The sequence below is a fragment of the Apodemus sylvaticus genome, chromosome 11 (genome assembly GCF_947179515.1).
Source record: "Apodemus sylvaticus chromosome 11, mApoSyl1.1, whole genome shotgun sequence".
In the NCBI taxonomy this organism is placed as follows: Eukaryota; Metazoa; Chordata; class Mammalia; order Rodentia; family Muridae; genus Apodemus; species Apodemus sylvaticus.
This window is the reverse complement of record NC_067482.1, coordinates 2,564,549-2,585,758: the sequence shown is the minus strand read 5'-3', so window position 1 is coordinate 2,585,758 and position 21,210 is coordinate 2,564,549. Positions and strand designations below refer to the sequence as shown.

Genomic DNA, 21,210 nt, shown 5'->3' with positions numbered 1-21,210 from the left:
TTAGCAACAGTTTGTGTTTTTACAAGATGCTACAAAGAAGCATTGCTATCACTTCACACATGAGTCTGAAGACAGGGAAACCAGAGAACTTCCTGCACCTGCCCGGTGTGTGTTCCACTGATACAGACATCTCAAGGAATCTCTTACTCACTGATACTCCTGAGAAGATAACGTTTGGGGTGTGTGGGGGGGTGTAGCTCAGAGACCTGGTGCTTGCCTCGTATGCATAAGGCCCTGGGCTCAAACCCCAGCACCTCAAAATAATAGGAATAGTGGTTTTTCTTATAATCTATGCTCACCCTCACATTCATAACTGGCCACTGTCCTGAAGCAGTGAAAGAGATCTTCTAAGTTAAAGATCTCTAAAAACATGAACCGAACCAGTTATGTAAATTTCAAAAACAAGTTAAAAGATTTTGAATGTGAAAAAAGACAATGTTTGACAGTTTAAGGAAATAAGGAACTGACAGAAATAGCTATTAAAATCATTATTTAAAATAGGGACCTCGGTGGAAATGCTGTCCTCTATTAACCAATAAATCTGACCACCATAATTTCCTATTCAATAGCAATGAAAAGAAAGAAAATCCACATTTCAAAACGATGTATAAAGAGGTTGGAGTAATGGCCGCACACTGAAGAGCACTGGTTCCAAGGACAGAGGCTCAGTTCTCATCACCTATGGGGGTCACAAAACAACCAAAACATGTAACTCCAGCTCCAGGGAGTACAACACCCTCTTCCAGCTTCTGAAGGAAGGCACCAGGTATACACAAGACACACATCTGGAAGCAAATGTGCACATGTGTGTACATACACACACACACACACACACACACACACGAGAGAGAGAGAGAGAGAGAGAGAGAGAGAGAGAGAGAGAGAGAGAAATGCAAGAAATGTAACTAACTTATCAAGAACAAGAATAATTAAAAACTGAACCACAGCTGGGCCATGGTGGCTCACGCCTTTAATCCCAGCACTCTGGGAGGCAGAGGCAGGTGGATTTCTGAGTTCGAGGTCAGCCTGGTCTACAGAGTGAGTTCCAGGGCAGCCAGGTCTACACAGAGAAACCCTGTCTCAGAAAACAACAACAACAACAACAAAACTGAACCACAGGGTGTGGGTGGGCTATAGTAACATTTCCACTTTACCTATCACCCTCTAAATTCTACCTGTGCTATCCTTTGGTTTAAAATATAAAACCAGAGCTTTACATAGATTCATGATCCCCAGAATCTGAGGACCACCTGAGTACTCAAAGAATCTTTGAGTCTAAAAAAGGAAGGGGACAAGAGTTTCCTTCTTAAAAAAAAGTTCTGCCAATTCTTAAACCCTTTCTGAGAGAAGGCCTTGGCATCCTCAAACCATCCTGACCCCATGCTATCAAGAAGCTAAGCTCTTTTACTGAACTCCAAAGCCATGAACCAGAGGCTGATTAGAGAGCAGGGACCTGATAAACATTTATGAAATAAGTCAACCAGATCAAAGAGTGGAAGACTAAAAGAGGCCCTGAATTAATGCTAGTCCGTGAGGTTAAATACAGGCTGATATTTACAAAAAAATGGCTACATTTTAAAGAGACTTAAATTAGGATCCATTTGATCCTAACAGTTAATATAAAGAAAACTTAAATCTTTAATACAAGCTACACAAGAAACAAAACTTGCAAAACTACAAAGACAGAGAGAGACTTCAATAAAAAATAGAGTTACAAACATGTTAATTCTTAAATAGTTTATAGGTGTATTTATAGACGTGATTGTCTAAACACATCAAGTACCTGTACTTATACAGAATATGGCTCAAAACTATTGACATACTGGTTGAGCACCCCAACCCAAAAATCTAACATCCAAAAATGTCCCCAAATCCATAACTTTCTCAGCACAATTCTGACAAGTGGAAAATTCCACCCTATGTCATATAACTAGATGAACTCAATATGTAGATACACTGAAAACATTGTATGAAATTACCTTTGTTATCAGATATCTATTACACATAAATTATGTTTAGACCCGGATTCCTTTTCCCAAGAGATCATTATGTATATACAGATATTCCAAAGTCTGAAGAAATCCAGAGCCCTTTTACCTCCAAGCATTTTATTTTTTCAAGACATGGTTTCACTGTATGTGTAGCCCTGGCTATCCTGGAACTCAATTTGTAGACCAGGCTGGCCTCGAACTCTCAGAGATCCTCCTGCCTCTGCTTCCTGAGAGCTGAAATTAAAGACCACCACTGCTGGCACCCCAAAGCATTTTTTATCAGGGAACTCAAACTGAATGCACAGCTGTATAAAAAGGACATGGGGCAATGAAGACACGGGCCGTCGCGCCTTACACTTGGGAGATGTTAATGAAAGATAGCGATGACAGTTCTGAATCTGAATCTCTTTGGATTTCCAGTTCTCCTAAACAACCTAAAATGTTATCCTAACAACAATCAATATCTTACAGACATACCTCTCAAGGAAATCAAACTAGGAAAAAAAAAGACCCTGAGTCTTATTTAAATATTTACCTAGTCACCACAGGTTCTAGACTCACATTTAACATTCAGGCCCTGAACTCAAAATCATCCTCCTTTTAAACAGTTGAAATCAAACGGAAAATTCAGAAAGCAACTTAGTTGCTATACTACCTAAAGCTACAATATTTTTCGTTTCTGAAATATCTGCTAACACTGTACAAACAGGTCTAGTTGCCATCAGGACGTCAATAAAAGGCTGTGCGCCCCCTGCTGTCTAATGTTTAAAATAACAATGAATTTCTCAGGGCATAGGCCTTTGAAGTGCTGGGTTTCCAAATTCAGTTGATGACTTTATTGTTTTTTAATGTACATATCTTAATCACCGGTCAAGCAAAGCTGGTGTGGGGTGGCCAGATTCCATCACAATAGGGAACGTCTAAAGCTGACAACAATGTCAAGAGCAAAAAGTAAGCAGAAGCCTTGAAATGCTAAACAATGCAGAATTAAAGCCAAAAGCAGAGAACATCAAGAAACAGCAACATCCTCTCGCTGAGACAATGGCATGAAATCAAGTCCTCTTTAATAGCCCTTCAGGGGGTAAGAATTATTTCCCTACCTCCTGTGCCAACCTCAAGCTGTTTCCTAAGGAAGCCTAGCGGCCTTGATCAACAACGTCTGGTGGATTAATAAAAGTAATGAAGAATAAAGATCCAAATTAACACAAGTCAGAGTTCTATTTATAATTATTTGGACCCAGGCTGAGAGAAGCTGGATTCTGGCTCCTGCAGAGTACATACGTGTATGATCACCTAAATTAATCACAGATAATTTATCTGTGTTTCAAAAGATGTATTCAACTCAGACAGGAAGGTGGGTGAGAACAGAGGGCCAAGGACTTGGTGCCCATGGATCTTACCACACTTTCTGCTACGGCAGCTCTTGGGTTAAAAGTAACAGAAAACTGTATGTGATCTTGGACGAGTAACTTTGCTTCTAGCTGCTAGAGTCTAGCATATATGATCTGTAAAATGGGTTCACTATAATCACTTTTAACCATAGAGTTGGGGTAGTTCTTAAGTCCTAACAGGTACTAGCTGGAGTTGCTGGAGATACTGACACACAGGAGGGGATCAATACACTCCCGCTTTAGTACCCCAAAAGAACTATCTGAGCTCTCCCTAAAATTATCCGCTACAATATAAAGGGCCATTTCCCGAATATTAAAGAATCCCACCACGGGTGTGGGTACTCTCCCAAGACGCTCACTTCTTCGAAAGAAGAAGAAAATTTAATTCTTCATCTCAGTCTAACACTCGCAGGATACCTACCCTCGCGGCTCTCCTGTCACCGCAGAGCGCAGCACGAGGCAAGGCGCAAACACCTGTGCAGCGCTCCGCGCGGTCCTAGTCAGGAACATCTGTGCACTCCTCCCAACCGCATAGCCACCTTGGGGGACCGAGTCCTCCCAGTTCACAGCTAGCGAGTGGGGCGACTGTTTGCACCAACACCTAAGCCGCAGTAGTTGGGGCTTGTCACGCTAGCTGTCTGCACTCCTACTGGGTGCGGAAAGGTGGGACAAATACCGCAATAAGCCCAACTCTACAAGCGCATTCGTCTAGCAACATCGAAGAGTTTCAAAGTTTGTCCCAAACAAGTTCACAAATATTACGGAGCCTCTACCATCAGTGGGAGCGCGGCCGGGTTAACCCGGGCGCGTCCTCCACGGCGTTTTCGGGACTGACTCCCCCAGCCAGGGCGCGGCCAGCGGGGACCCTGGACTGGCATGGGGGCGCGTGTCCCGCGGCCGCGGCCTCTGCTACCCATCACGGTCGAGTGCCCACCCACGCTGTCACGCGCCGGGAGGGCAGTGGCCTGCGGCCCCGCACGAGACTAGGAAACCGCGGAAAGGAAGAGCGAAAGCGGGCGTGAGGAACTCCTCCCGGGCGCTGCCCACCCGGGATCGCAGCGGATCCCGGTTCCGCTCGGCGTCACCCCGGCCGGACCAAAGCCAAGTCCCGGGCTCGGGGTCCCGGGTGGCCAGAGAAACCCCGCAAAGTAGGCACCGACCGGCACCGCGCAGCTTGCACAGCCGCTGCCCCGGCTCGGAGCCGCACGTACCTCGCTGGCGGTGTGTCCAGGACCGGTCGTCCGCCGCGAGGTTGGGGAGTAACCGAGGCGAGTGCCTGCGCCCAGCGCGCGCTGGCGGCCGCGAGCTCAGCAGCCGCAGGTCAACTGCGCCATCCGGACCCCGCCGGGGACTTTCACCTCCTGCCGGGAGCTCGCGGAATCGCGCAGCGAAAGTGGCCAGGAAGGACAGCAGCCCGCTTCCCTCTCTCCTCTCTTTCTCTCACTGCCAGGGAGGAGGAAAGTGGCGCTCAGCGTCCCCGAAAGCTTGGATCACCCCCATCAGGCCCGTGTGGCGCCCTAGCTCGGCCGCGCACACGCGCGGGCGGGGTCGGGCGCTCAGCCACAGCAATCAGCGCGATGGGGGAAGGGCACCGCGAGCCTCGGGGGCTCGGCCGCCTAGAAACTCCTCCTCCTGCCCCTCCTCTCCTCCTCCTCCACTGCTGATGGATGAGCCTAGAGAGCTTGCTGCAGCCTGTGCTTCCCTTAGGGCGGAGAAGGCTGGAGCTGGAAGGAGAGAAAGGAAGTCAGGGGTGCGGCCACGGGATGGGGTGACAGCTGGGAATCCCTGGCCTGAAGAAGTGTGGGGTACCCGGGATGTGGCGCGCACTGCGGGGACTGGCTGCCTCAACCTGGAACCTTCAAATTACCAGGTCCTTAGGAGAAGATAGAATTTTATTTGGTTCCTGGTTGTTGATATAAAAATTCTTAAAAAAAAAAAAAAACTCAGAGAAGGCCGTCCCACCTCGCAGCCCGGTGCACACATTCATTCTGCCCAGTTTGTTTTTTCTCCCTGAGTCTCCAGTACTGCTTATCTAAAGACACGTTCTTGTGGTGTGCACAGGGTCTTGCCTCTCTCCCTACAGTCTAGTGCGGAGTGCCTTCTCCAGCTGTGGATGTGCTGCCTGAATTCCACCCTTGCCGTTTCCCCATGGCTCTCTGAAAGTAAAGGACAGGTGAGCACCGGGTTCTGCCTGCATGCATGTGCCGGGTGAACTGCACCTTGCATGACTTGAATGCAGCTATTTCAATCACCAACACAACTATGATACTCTGTTTACGCTTTGCTCTCTATTAAAAGGTGAACTGCCCAGTGAGAGTTGTATCTCTTGAGTTTGAGCCCCAGCACCACATACAGCCAAGTATGGCAGAAGGATCATAAGTTCAAATCCAGCCTCGGCCAGAGTAGAGGCCAGAAGACAACTTTCTCCCTTTCCATGTAGGGCCCAGGAATCCAGCTTAGGTGCAGTTCTTGGCAGCAAGCACCTTTACCCACTGAATTCTGTCACCAGCTACTTCACGGGAAACTCTGCAGGTGCCACAGCAGATGGAGTGACTGAAGTGACTGGTTCAAAACCAGTTTCCAGTCTTGACAGATGCTGGATAATCAGGGAACCTTTGCACAAATGAGTAACCCAGCTAGGCTTCTGCAATTTTAAGTTTTTAAAGCCTATTTTTAATAATGGTTCTTAAACACTTTAACCTCCCTTCTAGCCCACTACCCTCTAGAAAGGTAGAAAAACGAAAGGATACTGGGGAAAGAGACCTGTTTAGAAATGGTTCTTTGGAGGAACTCCCGTCGGTGTTGTCTGGAGTCTGGCAGTTCAGTTCACAGGTACGAAGAGACAGCTGGATCCACTCGCAAACACTTCACCGATATTTCACAGTCCACTTTGGTAGAGTTGGGATAGTAAGCACGAATCAACAGCGGCAGCACTATCTAGCAGAAACAGCCAGGCCTCAGCCTCAGCAGCATCAGGGACCAACAGGAAGTCAGAAGTTCTCAGCTTTGCCTCTCTGGGAAGCAAAGGCCAGCGAAGACTCCAGACCCACCAGCGTTACACCGCCAGCTCTATAAACACATCTAGTGCAGCCCCCGTCACTGTCCATGGAGTTTACCCTTCAAACATCACATGTCCTTCACGGGTCTTGCCTCAGCACGTGAGTCTGTCTCAGATGACATCACTCTGTCAACCAGCCGAAGTCCATGGAAGCCACAAGGAAGTGTAACATACCACCCCAGTTAATTGGTGTTTCTCTCTTTGGAGTCCTGACAAATGGAGCTCAACTCTGCCATGTCAGGCGGACCACTATACATGTGTCGTTATGGAAGAATCTTTTATCACGTGTCCTTTCATGTGCTTGCTTTAGCAGAACATCCTTTCCCTTGTGTCTGCTTCAGTGAAATGTTCCTTTCCCTGCCTTAACTTCACACCTGCGTCTGCTTCAGGAAAACACTTCTTCATGTGTTTGCCCCTGGAAACACCACCTAGCACAACTGACTTGCCAATGAACCCTTAAGCTTCCACTTCAGACTTCCTCTAAAAGTGCTAGGCTTCTAACGTGGAGAATTGAGTGGTAGGATTTTGGGGGTTTTAGGTTTTGTTGTTGATCTTGTTTTGGTTTGTTTTGCTTTTCCTTTGAATTGGGTCTCATTAAGTAGTGAAGCCTGCCCTTGGACTCTCATTTCTCCTGCTTCTTCCCCAAACTTCCCAAGTTCAAGGATTACAGGCACAGGCCAGCCAGCATACCCAAGGGAAGCGATTTCTCATACAGTCTCAGCATGTGAGTTTCAACTCCTTTGGGGACACCTAAGACTATTGAAAGACACTTTGGGGAGGGGGTTGACACTGAAATGGCAAAGTTTATCCTTGGACAAGATACCAAACAAAAAAGTAGGGGAAGACAAACGGGATTATATGAAACTTGTGTTCAGCAGCAACAAACAACAAATGGGAGAAACAAGCCAGAGATCAGGAGCGTGTGACGTACAGCAGTGTGTGACAAGAGGCTCGTATCCACAAGGCACGCGGCACCACAGCCTCCAAGCCCCAGCAGCACACAGTTGAACAGCACCAGGAGGAAGTGGCAATCAGTGTACACTGACATCTCACCAAATGTTGCCGGAAATGACCCACGGGACCATGAGAAATGCCTATCATGAGTAACCATCAGGAAAGCAAAAAATTAAAACCATGGGTACCCATCCCACTGACTGGCTATCAGCAAAGAGGTAAACGATAATGTCTGGCACGCACAAGAGAAACGGGATCATTTGCACACCACTGGCAGGAATGTAAAGCTAACACGTTTACAGGCTGCCATGCAGGAGAAACACAGCTAGACGCTTACATTACAACTCATAACCGTAGCAAAGCTACAGTTCTGAAGGAGCAATGGAATGACTTTTGGTTGGGCGGGTCACCACAACGTGAGGGACTATATTAAAGGGTCACAGCTTTAGGAAGGTTGAGAGACACTGTGACAAGCATGACCTACATTATATTTATTTTCATTTATGACGAGGTCTCTTGTAGCCCAGGATGACTTTGAACTTCAGCCTGTCCTGCCTACAGCTCTTGAATCCTGGGGGGATTACAGGCATTGCCACCACACCTGGTTTTATGTGGTGCTGGGGATGGAGACAGGTTTCATGCACACTGAGTACTCTAACTACTGACTGAACTTTAATAGAAAGTTATCGGAATCTACTACTTGAGAAAACAGGAAACGCTTCTCACTTCTTCCATGTATTTATATGTAGTTACAGAGATTCATTGCGATGATTTATATCATTAATCAAGAGTTACTATGAAAAATCTCTTTGTTAGGTATCTATGGTGATTTGAATGAGCCACGTTTCCTCTTAAGCTCAGGCATGAACACTCAGTTCCCAGTCGGTGCTGTCTGCGGAAGTCATGGGGCAGAGCAGCCTTGCTGGGGGAGTACATCAGTTGGTGGGGGTATCTCTGGGCCCTTACAGCCTCTCCCACTTCCAGTTCAATCTTACTGATAGGTGTTAAGCATTGTTTGAGAGTGGGAGCTAAGGTATTGGAAATGCTAATAGACACAGTATCCTGAAGAAACAAGACCCAGGCGAGTGAGCCCAGGCCTAAACACAGCCTACCTTTAGGCCTCCAGATTTCTTTACACTGGAACTACACAGCATTGATGCCTCAAGTCATGCCTTTAGTTTCAAGTACACATGTGAGCACTTGAACTGGGCAGGATTATTTAATCCAGCATTTAAATTACCATGTATGGTTTGGATATGACAAGAGGATCATGAAGTCCAACCTCGGTTACATAACCTCTGTCTTAGAAGACTGAAGTGCCTGTCCATAGAACCCAAATGACTCCAAAAAAAAAAAAAAAACCCAATTACTCTCTGTCAATCAGGATACTAAATATTCTGTACATATGAACACAGTCTCCAAGTCCTGCGTACAGAGGCCTGTAGCTACTAAGTAGGAACCCTTGTCTACCTTGAGTTTAAATCCTTAACCAGCAGGCTTGACCAGCAGAAGCTCCCATATTGACAACATTAGAGGACTTTGAAAGGAGTTCAGATATGCTTAGTTTTAGCACGTCATGATAAAACACAAGGACTGGATCAATACTCACTAGCTAGCTGTGCGTGCAGAGCTGGCATCATTCAGATCTTTCCCCTTTCTTTATTCATATACACCCATCATGCCACGACTTTCTGGAGTTGGCTTTCTCCCTCCACCAAGCAGATTTCAAGGATCAAACTCAGGTCAGGGCATCAAGGGTCCTCGCCTGCTGAGCCCCCTCACTGGTCTGGATGTCAGCTGTTGCCGTAAGAAACCATCTTCCTTTGGTTGGAGGTAGTATCTTGACAAAGTTCCTGTCGCTGACATCATCCTTCTCTATTTGGTTTGTTTGTTTGTCTTTTGTGTTTCTTTGATTTGAGGCAGAGTCTCAAGTGCCCCAGTTCGTCCTGCAACCTGATATGTACCACAATGACTTCGGGAACTGCTGATCTTCCTGCCTTCACCTCTGAGGAATCTAGGCACTAGTCATTCAAGACTTCATGCATGATGGACAACTTTTTTTTTTTTAAAGCAGGCTCATGAATGGTCATTTTTAATTTGAGTTTAAAATTTTTTTTGAGACTCTCATACTTGAATACTGTACTTACTTCATTTCGACACCTCCTCCTTCTTCCATCTCCTGTGTCCCCCTCTACTGCCTCTCAAATTCATTATCTCTTCTTTGTTTTAACCACACACACATACAGAGAGAGAGAGAGAGAGACAGAGAGGCAGAGACAGAGAGGCGGGGGACTGTGGCACCCACTGAAGGCTGCTCCTATGTGCACCTGTTTCAGGCTGACCACTTGAGACTGACTAACCTGCCAAGGGGATCATTCCTAGAGAAGAATGATTCTTCTCTTAGCAGCTCTTCATCTAAGGGTGGGGCTTTGTGACATGTCCCCCACCCACACCCCCCATGCCAGCTGGTGTTGTCATTCTGCAGGTCTTGTTCAGGCAAATGGATGGTCTCCCACCCCCCAAGAAGAATTGTAAAGAGAACTGACATTTTTTTTAAAAAAAAAAAAAAGCATACTTCACCTTACTTGCGCAAGAAATGTTTGACAGCAAGTCCCAGTGATTTACAGAGCCTGTATCTGTCTCAAGAAACAGTCCCTCCCCTAAGCAGGGACTCACTCTTTTACAGTGACTCATCCTGTGGCATGTCTCCAGATCCCACTGATAAGCAGGCAACTGAGAAAATGCGTAATAACCTGTTTGCCGGTAATGTTTGCTTTAGGTTCACCCTGGCCCCCTTGGAGAAAAAAAGGACCTACTCAAGTCTTCTGAAAGACTCAGTCGTTTAAAAAAAAAAAAAAAACCCAATGGTTGTTTCTCCTTCTCATAGTCCTGATATAGAACTCAGCATGTGCTTTATAATTTATGAACTTAATTCATCAGACCCTGTACCAGGGCTGGGGCACACTTCTGTTGACACAGTGCTTACTTTGTATGCGCAAGGCCCTAGGTGCTATCTTTACCACCATATACTGGGTATGATGGCAGGGGCTGCCTTCCCAGCATTTTGGGAGATGGAGAGAGGATGATCAGAAGTTCGAGGTCAGCCTTAGCTTCGTAAGGAGTGGGAAGCCAACCTGATGGCTGTGAGGCCTTATCTACGTAAACAGTAAAATAAAGCCCACAACAGTTCTGTTACCCTCACATCATCAAGAATAACATGATGCACAGAGAAGCAGAGTCACTCACCAGCAAGGGGCTGAGCCAGGCGATTACCTGGCTCCAGAGTCCATCTCCGCAGCTGTACTTTGTACCACAGGTGACAACGAGCCCCTTGCCTGGGGTAGAAAGTCTTATTTCATTAGTTTGAGTTTTAAAGCTCGTTGGAGCTTTGCTGGATAAAATGAAGTTTGTTGAGTGGAACTGTTGACTTCTGCTCATTCACAAAATCAGGCTCCTTTCACCCAGGTACGAACATGAGCTTAAGGTTTGCCGAGCACAGCGGGCAGCTCGGAGGCAATTGCACAACCACTCTGAAGGATGTGTGACAGAGCAAACGCCGGTCCAGAACTGGGGTGATGGACACGGTTTACGGACTCCAGCACGCATGCTCAATGCTCACCTTCACTTTAGCTGGGCAGCTTTACAACTTCATCTCGAGAGTTGGCTCCTGAAGAGGCCGGGCATACTTGCAGGTGTGTCTCTTAAGGCACCATAATGGAAGGCCGAAATTTAGAGCCATAGTTTCCTATATCTGTATCTGAAAAGAGGATAAATCTGGACCGATAAAATGTGTAATGGGCAAAGTTCCAATTAACAAGGAAAATCACTCTTCAATGACCCTGCGTGCAGGGCAGAGGGCCAAAGGAGCACCTGATTTAGACCCGATTCCTGCCAGGACTTGGAAATGAAAACATGAAGCGAATTCCCCAGTGATCATAAAACCACCAGCCTCTGCCAACATGCCATTTCCTGAGAAGCAAAGACCCGGGATGGAGGTTTCTAGAATTCACCTGCCTTCAATTTCCCTACCGCAGAGGTTCCAATGAGGCCAGAAAACTTGTAGCATTTCAAAGTAACAACAAACCTACTTGGTATCTTTGTGGTCTCCACACAGCAGATGGGGGTCGGGGAGGCTTGGTCTTCCTTATAGCTGAAAGGCGGGGACCAAAAGAGAATCCCACACCCCTCCCCCGTGCCACAGCAAAGAACTAGCCCTTTTTGTTTCTTCTGTTTGCTCTTTGTGAGTTTGGGGCCCAGAGAAGGACTCCCTGCCCAGAGAGCTGACATAAAAGGATCACAGGCATCCAGCGCGTGTATCGATAGCTCTAAATGTTATAAATCTTAACTCATGGCTGGACAAGCACGAAATGTGTGAGAGTTTAGGGGTGGGAGTGAGCCCTTAGTCAACTTCAGCTTGTCCTCACCTTCTGTGCTAGAGTTGTGTAGAAACCCTGGAAGACTTGCAAAGTGCAAGAAATCAAGAGGCCCATCCTTCTGGGTCAAGGGGACATTCATTGTATCCTTAGTGGTCATGGAGCCATTCATTCTATCTTGTTTTTTCTTTATAAGACAGGATCTTCTGTGCCCCAGGCTAGCCCCAACTCTCCCTATATATAGGAAATATAAGGGGAAATCTTAAGCTCCATATCTTCCTGCCTCCACCCGCAGAGTTCTGGGATCACAGGTGTGACTACCCAGTTTGCCCCTGTTGTGGAAAGTGCACACCAGGCAGACACTCCCAAGTGAGCCACACCCCAGCCTCCAAGGGTCATTGTCTTTTTAATGTTTGTTTGCCAATAAACACGTTTTTAACCAGAAGTTGTGATGTGACTATTCCTTATAATCATTTCATTTTCTTTATTTAGAGATACAATTAACACACCTAAATTTTAACCTTAGTGGATCCCCATCCGTAGACCCAAGCATAGAGCATTTGATGATTACCAGATGTTTAAACCTTTCCCTACGGAGATATCATCCTGGGCCAAGCCTTGATTTCCATAAGGATGTCCTCAAAATCCTATTTCCTATTTACTTCTGTCTCTGGAAGAAGCCAAGCCAGGGAGGTTAGAAGGTTAACTTCCTGGTGGGGTCACACTAAGTGTTCCCCTCCCCAGTCAAGCGTTTCTCTCTGTTCCTGACTCACTGCTTTCAGTGTGTATGTTCCAATGGTTCCTGGTTCCACCAGGATCTCCCACCCATTGACCTGCCTATGTTGTTACCATCTTCAAATCTTACTTCAGATGTATGACCACCAGCCTTTGTGCTGCCCGGCAAGGGTGTCAGAGGTCACCTGGGCATTTTCTAAGAGGTTTATTTGATTTCTTCAAACCCCTAAGCTGGGCATAGGGGAACACCCAGAGTCACAACCCCTGGGGTGCAAAGGGGGCACAATAGTTTGTGTGTGTGTGTGTGTGTGTGTGTGTGTGTGTGTGAGAGAGAGAGAGAGAGAGAACATACATGCAACTAATATCATATAGTCTGAGGAGGTTATATTTATATTTAGGGATATATATGTATCTGTATATATACATATACATACATACAGTAATAACTAGAGAAAAAAGAAGACTGAATTTGAAAGAGATGGGGAAAGTTGAGAGAGCTTTGAGGGAGGAAAGAGAAGGAAACAATGTAATCAAAATGTAATCTCTTAAATATATATATATGTGTATATATATATATATATATATATATATATATATATATAATAAAAATAAGGAGCGAATCAACTCCCTACCTCCACACATATGCCATGGTACAGTAGCACAAGAAACACATACACAAAATAATAAAATAAAATAAATGAGGAATGTAATAGTCTGACTTGGCCTCACATACCTATCAGCCTCCTGTTTCATTTTGGGATCTGAAGCCTGTGTGGCCTTACCCAACATCTCCTCCTCACCTGAATGATGAGGAAGTTGTTCCTTACTAGTTATGGTCTCTCTCAGTTTCCAGTCTTAAACATAAGTACAGGAGCACACAACATGCACACAAAGATGTGCACACACATCCAATGCATATACGTGTACATGTGCATGTGTGCACATGCATGCACCCACTGCCTAAGGAGCAGTGGAGAATGAACTGCAGTACCTACCAGGTATCCAGTGAGCATCATCATGTGAAGGGAAATGTGGCAGACTGACCAGGAAGACAGAGGTTCTTAACGTGAGGAAGGGCTCCCTGCCCGCAGTGGGACTGTGACAAAAGCAGACAAGAGGCTGTAGGGAACGGGCCTGTGAGCAGTCAGCGGGAAGGTCAGGAGCCCTGACGGTGATGCACCCTGGAAGGGTTCTGGTCACACTACTGAATGTATTGGTGGAGATGAAGCTCACATCCATCCAGCAACTGTCATTTCTGGAATAGGCTAGGTGTCCTGAAACACTAAACACACTGAGAATAAAGGAGAGACAGACCTAAAAGGCAAGGCCTTTGGCTGTACCCCAAGTTAGAGGCAGGAAGGCAGTACTCATTAGCTGCACCCCACTCCCATACCTGTACAGTCCTGCTAACCGAGCCTTAACTTTCTTAGTGTCCAAACATCCTCAACAGTGTTCACAACTTAAGCCAGCTGACAGTGTGTGTGTGTGTGTGTGTGTGTGTGTGTGTACAGTGCTAGCTAGCACCCCCAGGCCCTGTGTATACTAGGCCAGCTCCCTACCTCCAGCTACATCTCTAGCCCCGTTTATATATTCTATATGGTGTTCATTGCCTCCTGTGTTTCTTGCCTTCACCAAATTTGTTCATGTCTCCACCAAATTTTCTCTTGTCTCAGCTCCATGACCTTTAACAGAAATAACCATGGCCTGTTTTGTTCCAACAGTGTGCATTCATCTCATAAAGTTCTGGAGGCTGATTGCAAGCTGCCAGTTGTGTGTGGGGTCTGCTTCCTGGTTCACAGTGGCCATTTTCTCAGCAGGTCCTGCTTGGAAGACTTAAGAGAAGTCGAGATGTCAGCCCAGCTAAGTCATCACACCATCTTCTCGCAAGCACAGAGTAACAGAGACAAATATTTACTGCCCATTCTCCAGATATGTCCCCAGAGGTTAACGTGGTGTAGAAGCAAAGTCAGGAGAAATGAAAATGACTGGAAAATATCTTACAAGAATGCCATGCCTCACTTCCTACACACCTGGAGTGGGGGTGGGGGTGGGAACAAGCACGTTACCACCTGAGACCTCCTGATGTAGGACAACATTCTCAAGCCTGGGTGGCTGCACCTGGCTCCTTGATGAAAGAACATTAGGAAAATCATGAATGCATTAACGTTAAATCTCTTGTCTTTTTTTTTTTTTTTTGAAGACGGGGTCTCATGTAGCACAGATCTGTTTTGACTCATTATGTAGCCAAGGATGACTCCCCAAGTGCTGGGATTATAGGCATGTGCCAACCACACCCTGAATATCAACCAAAAGTATCACATGTGGCAGAAAGTGAGATGGCTCGGCAGGTAACGGCACCCGCTGCTCTGCAGCGGCCTTGATGGCGGGAGTTACGTCCCTAGGAAAGCAAGAATCAGCTCCTTGAGGCTGTCCTCTGGCATCCTGTCTGCCCCCCAAATAACGATGATAATAAACAACTGTAAACATAATATTGTTGGTTATCATGTAATATCGGTATGATAACATGAACATAATAAAGCCCTTGAAAAAATCACAGAGTAAAAAAAAAAGTATCATTTAGTTTTCTTTGGATTAAAAACATGATGATATGCCTCTTTTAGGTCTTGCTGTGTAGCCCAGGCTAGTCTTGAATTTTTGACCTCAGGTGACCCTCCTAACCCAGATCAACTGATCAGCTCTACAGGTTCCTGCCAGTACCTTCTGTGCTCTGTCTTTAATTCTCTTCTTCCTTTTGTAGATAGGATCTCAGTTTGTGTCTTCACTGGGTCTGAACTCTCTGTGTAGCCTGACTGAGGCTGGCTAAGGGAACCTCCTCTCTTCTGACTGGGATCCACAACCCTAGGCCACAAGCTCTGCTATACTTAACCCCTTTTAGCCTTGTATCCTCCACACTTTCTGACCCTGAAACACCTTTTAATAATGTAAAATTCAGCCAGGCAGTGGTGGTACAGGCCTTTAATCCCAGCAGGCAGAGGCAGGTGGACTTCTGAGTTCAAGGCCAGCCTGGTCTACAGAGCAAGTTCCAGGACTGTCAGGGCTACACAAAGAAACTCTATCTTAAAAAGCCAAAAAATAAACAAGTATAAATAAAATGTAAAAGCCATACAACTAGTATGACCAGGTTTAGGACGTGCTGATAATTGACATTTTAAACAATCCATTCATTCATCTGCTTCACTGAGGAATGTTTTCTGGGTTGGTGACCATGCCTACAGAAAGAGGCTCCTGAACGCTGCCTTCAGCCACTCTGGATTGAACCCTTACAAACTGACGGGAACACTCACTTCAGCATCACAGATATTAAAACTGGAACAATCCACAGAACATCAGCATGACCTCTACACAAGGACGGCAAGCAAACTCACAGAGGATTCCTTATTTAAAAAAAATAAAAATTAAAAAAATATAAGTTCTACTCTGATTCCAGCTCTACCCACAAGCCATCCCTGCCTTCCTGAATTTGGGAAACAATGTATCACCCTGGTAATCTGAATCAAGTACCTCTGTGGCTCCTCCTGACCCCAGTGTGAAGGCAAGCAAACACCTGTAATCCCAGCACTGGGGAGTTTTTGAAATCATTACTGAAAATTCAATTGTGGGAAATATTCTATGGTCAAGGTTTAAATGCCCCAAGCAGTTCCATGGAGTAGGTTCCAGAGGGAAACCCCTGCCTGGTCCTAGTAGGTTCCAGACCCTTCTATTGCTTCTAGGGCAGGCTGAGATGGGAGGTCTTCTGCTATGTCAGCAGTTCTGTCCACTGTGATGAAATTATGTTTTCAGGGTTTCCTGAAGCAACTAAGAAACTGCTGCCTCCACCATAGTCACTGCCATGGCTGTCCCACTAGGTGACACACATTGCAGAAGCTCCCCACCAATTGTATCTGAACTGCAGTCACTGCTGTTGAGAAATTCCTCGACCAGCCCATCGAGGCAAGGAATATGCTCTACAATTTTGGTCAACAGCCCTCTGGGGAGTCCCAAGCGCAGCACACCACACCCCTCCTTGTCCCCACACACATGGGGTCAGTCATGCATTTCCCACAGTGTCTTATCTTTAACAGGGGGAAGAGGTTGCCTTCTCTCTAAGGGCAGGGTACAGCTCCCTGGGTGGGCCTGCTGCCTGGGTTGTCTGCTTCATGGGACTCGCGTGAACAGAATGGCTCAGAAGGGCCTGTCTCTGTTTGCCATCTTGTCTTGCTCAGGTGTGTGTGGGTATAATAAGGATGTCTCAGTGGGCATGGAATATGTAGTCTGGGGTGTCTGGGAAGCTTCAAGCTATCCCCGCTCCCAGCATACATCTGTGTAAGCACGTTCATATACATATGCACATATGCACCCTGTCGTATACAGATACTGCTTTTCCTCGGGTAACGTACTCCCGGGAGCGTCCACCTCCCCCGGGGAGATCCGGGGAGATCCAGGGAGATCCGGGGAGATCCGGGGAGATCCGGGATGCATCCACTGCAGAAGCGGCTCACTGAAAACTTAGCTGAAAAAGTTCAGTTCCCTTGACAACCGGGTGCCCAAAGCTCAACTCCCTTTCCAGTGCTTTTATTTTATTATTATTTAGTTGTTGTAATATTATATGTATGGAAGTCAGAAGGCAACTTGCAGAGGTCAGCTCTCTCCTTCCACCACGTGGGTCCCAGCAAGTGTCAGCCTCTCTGCTCTGTCTCACTCGTCCCCGAGTGGTTTTGGATCCACTTAATAATTACATCCTTTCTGATCACAGTCAGTATTTTGGTGCTTTTAATTTTTAAAAATTTATATTAGTAGGTATCATTATTATCATTATTTATATGATTCCCAACCTCATCCAATCATGCTAAAGGCCATGGTAGCTCTCCAAATAGATGCATAAACACATGACCCCCGCCTCCCCTCGCTGTTATCTTTTTATAAGGCCTTGCCCTGATAGATATTCAGGGTTCCAAATCACCCAAATCATCCTTCGTGATGATGGTGTGCTGAGAGGCCCGAACTAGCGCGAATAAAAAGGCCCTACTGTATGTGATTGCATTGGATCAGCTCCTGTCTGTTTTGGGGGATCGCTAACAATTCCCTGGCATACAGCAGAGGGTTGGGGATGTAGCTCAGTTGGTCCAGTGCTTGCCTAGCAGCAGAAGGCCGTGGGTTTGGTCACCCACTACATAAATTATGGTGTCATGTACCTATAATTCAAGCACCTGGAGAGTAGAGGCAGAAGGGTCAGAAGCTCAGGCCATGAAAAGCTACGTAGCAAGCTGGAGGACAGCCTGGCCTACACATGACCCTGTCTTAGTATGTGTGTGTATAGAAAGACTGAAGTAGACACAATTCTCCCAAAGACATATATTTAATAAATAGCTAACTTATAGCTGGGTGACTACTTTCTAAGGCCCTGCTTCCTCTCACTCCTTCACTAAGAGGCATACTTACATTTGAAACAATATTTTAAAGATTATGTTTTCTACATCTTTTAGGGTCTCTAACCAAAACATCTTTTAAAAAGAAGGGTTAAATTAATTGCATTCTGAACTTGGTCCCCGTGGGAGAAATCTGTACAAACAAGCAGTACCAACACCACATCCAACTGAGGAGAGCCAACATGCAAACCATCGACACCCGGAGGATGGGGTCAGAGAACAAACTCAGTCCAGAGGTCTGGCTTGAGAGAAGGTCCTGGGGCAGGGGTATGGGTCAAGCTGTTCCCAGCCTTTCCTCAGTACTCACCCAGAGGCCCTGTGTTGGGGGAAGAAGCAGGAATCCCAGATTTTGCAAGCAGCCAGCTAGCAATCCACTCCCCTCCTCTTTTTGTTTTCTCCTCCCCCTTCTCCCCATCTCCCCAGGAACACACATTGGAAACTTAAGAATGTTCAGTGGCTAAAGCACAGACTTGAACATTAGCCTATGGGCTTAGACTTTGATTCTGGTACTGATTATCTTTCTAACTTCAGAACAATGCTTGAGCTAGTCATGGTAATGTATGCCTATAATCCCAGCACTAGGGATACAAAAGTTAGGGTACCTTCTGCTCCAGGCCATTTATTCTTACGGGTGTGTGTGTGTGTGTGTGAGAGAGAGAGAGAGAGAAAAAAAGAGTGAGAGAGACAGAGACAGAGAGAGACATAAAGAGAGAGAGACAGAGAGAAAGAGAGACAGAGAGAAACAGAGAGAAAGAGAGACAGAGAGAAACAGAGAGAAAGAGAGACAGAGATAGAGACAGCAAGACAGACAGACAGACAGACAAAGGCAGAGAGAGAGAGAGAGAGAGAGAGAGAGAGAGAGAGCGTGCGCGTTGATAGCACAACACCTGAGAACTGTCCCTGCTTCTACCATGTGGACTCTGTGCTCAGGTCATCGGGTTTGGTGATAGCCCCTTTATTCACCCAGCCGTCTTCCTGAAACTCACCAGTCGGCTAGCCTGGCTAGATTACAAGAGGCTCTGTTGCTCCAGGCTTTGTGTGGGGGTATTAGGAATCCAAACTCAGGTCCTCACGCCTACAAAGGCCCATGCCCTGCCTCACAACACCTTCCACTCCCTTAGAAGGAGTTGTAAGCCTTAGAGGACAACTCAGACACATCTTAGTTTAGAATACACGGAGTAGGGCAAGGATCCCTTGAAAATAAGTAAATTCAGTCTGCTTATTTAATTTTCCTCTGGTTTTCTTTTCTATTTTTCTTTCTTGTTTGCTTCATTTATTTGTTTTGTAATCCAAGTCTGGCTTCAAACTTCCTATGTAGCTGGGCCTGTTGGTTTGTACCATGGCACCTGCTTTATTGAATACTCGGGGCAGAGGGCTTCCTGCTTGTCAGGCAATCGCTGTAGCCCCACCCTGGTCTGACAGAGAAGGTTGCCAGTGGTCAGGGGAAAGCAGGAACTGCCGTAGAAGACAGTGTGCACCAGTTGCCTAAACAAGACTTAAGCATGGCCATAATGGCATCTATTAAAACATGAAACCATTCCACACACACACACACACACACACACACAACCACACACACACAAGTGTTTCCAGAGGGAACTGGGGTGGGCCATTCTGGACTCATGATTATTCTCCATGCTAACTAAGCCCCACATGTGGTGAACATCTGAGAAAAAAACTTAAAGTGACACTCTTGTGCTCTGCATTGGAAGCAGCACTATGCAGTGCCTGTGAAGATGCATGAGAGAGAAAAATCATATTTTCACTTTGGAAAAGCAAATTAGGCCATTCATAAATGGCAGAAGCCATCTATGAGCACATGAAAAAGTAGCGAAGGGGAAAAACGTTCTCCATATGAAAAAAAGTAAGGTGGTCAGTTAAAAAATAATAGTCTGAGAATTCATCAAACCTTTGCAAATTTCAAAAGAACAAACGTTAACATTGTAATAACTACATAAGGAAAATAAGTATACTAAGATAGATGGAAGATATTTAAAATAGCAACTCTATTGTTGGCTGAGTCAGTTTTTCTAAGGGAAAGAGGGATTTTATTTGCAAAGAAAACTACATTATCTGGAATATTAAGAAATGCAAAAAGGAAATCTTTTTTTCTGCACTCCCTCATTTCAATGCTAACATGACTTTAAACAGACCCTCTTCTCTCAGCAGACAGTGGGGGCCACCGATGCTGCTGAGTGCAAGGATTCCTGCTATGACCCCACTGTGCTCTGCAAACATGTTCTTGTATTTTCAACTTGGTCACATTCCAGACCCAGGAGTGAGGGCAAGTTTATGATCAGGGAGGAAAATAAGAAAAATATTTACATAAATTCCATAATGCAACTTTTAAAAAAACTAAAAAACAAAAAAAATCCTTTGAACTGAGTATCTGCGGGTGCATAGTCCACATGGAGAGCAGGGACAGAATGTAGGGGTGCACAGTCCAAACGGAGAGCAGCAGCGACAGAACGTAGGAAAACAGTTAGAAATGGTCAAGGTCACCCTCTTCAAAAGAAACACACACATGTGCATATACACTGATGTATGTCAGTTTCCAAACTATTCCTAAGACTTCACGCGCGCGCGCAAACACACACACACACACACAATGTGAGCACACATGCACACACTCATAAATAATCTGAGCCTTCTAAATATGTCTTCCCAACAATGATACATCCTGAATGTGAAATCTTGTAATAGTAGGATGTAAAATCTCTCACCTAAAAGGCCTTACAATCGAACACTAGCTAATCAATTGACATGTAATCGACTAGAAGTGTTGTTCCCAGGGCGACCGTGTCTTCCCAGGCTTTCTCACTACCCTATTAAGGGTCACAGAAAAGAATGGCATTGATGCTATAACCTCTTTCTGATGACACTTATGGAAGAAACCATTTATAATTCTTGGATTTACTACTTTATGATGTATAAATAAATCATAATTTAGTAAGGAGAGATATAAAATTTTATTCATGGGAAAGAAGCTACTTACATTATAAACTTAAAATGAGCTAATGGGATGAATTGTTACACTTTCTTAGATTCAGAAAAGTAACAAATTATGGTATAATGTTTTTTTCCATAGGTGTTCTTAAAAATCCCTAATGAAGATCTTAAGATTGCCACAGCAGCAGGTCACTGCTCTGATGTTGGCGGTTGAGCCTGGGGCCTTGCACACTCTAAGTACATAGTCTACCCATTAGCTACATCTCAGTGTTACAAGTAGAATAAAGAAAAACATGGTTAAACTAGGCATGGTTGTGGCACACCTTGTAACCT

The 21,210-nt window shown here is 45.6% G+C and overlaps 1 protein-coding gene and 1 pseudogene across 1 annotated transcript in view; one reads left to right on the top strand and one right to left on the bottom strand.

The window, feature by feature from the left end:
* Tgfbr3 (transforming growth factor beta receptor 3) overlaps positions 1–4,958 on the bottom strand; it is a 171,465-nt gene extending 166,507 nt beyond the window's left edge. Inside the window, exon 1 of the mRNA XM_052199751.1 lies at positions 4,594–4,958. The gene's annotated coding sequence lies outside the window, so the exon portion shown is untranslated. The remainder of the gene's footprint in view (positions 1–4,593) is intronic.
* Positions 4,959–15,807: 10,849 nt separating this feature from the next.
* LOC127696866 (uncharacterized) lies at positions 15,808–15,907 on the top strand (annotated as a pseudogene).
* Positions 15,908–21,210: the final 5,303 nt, after the last annotated feature.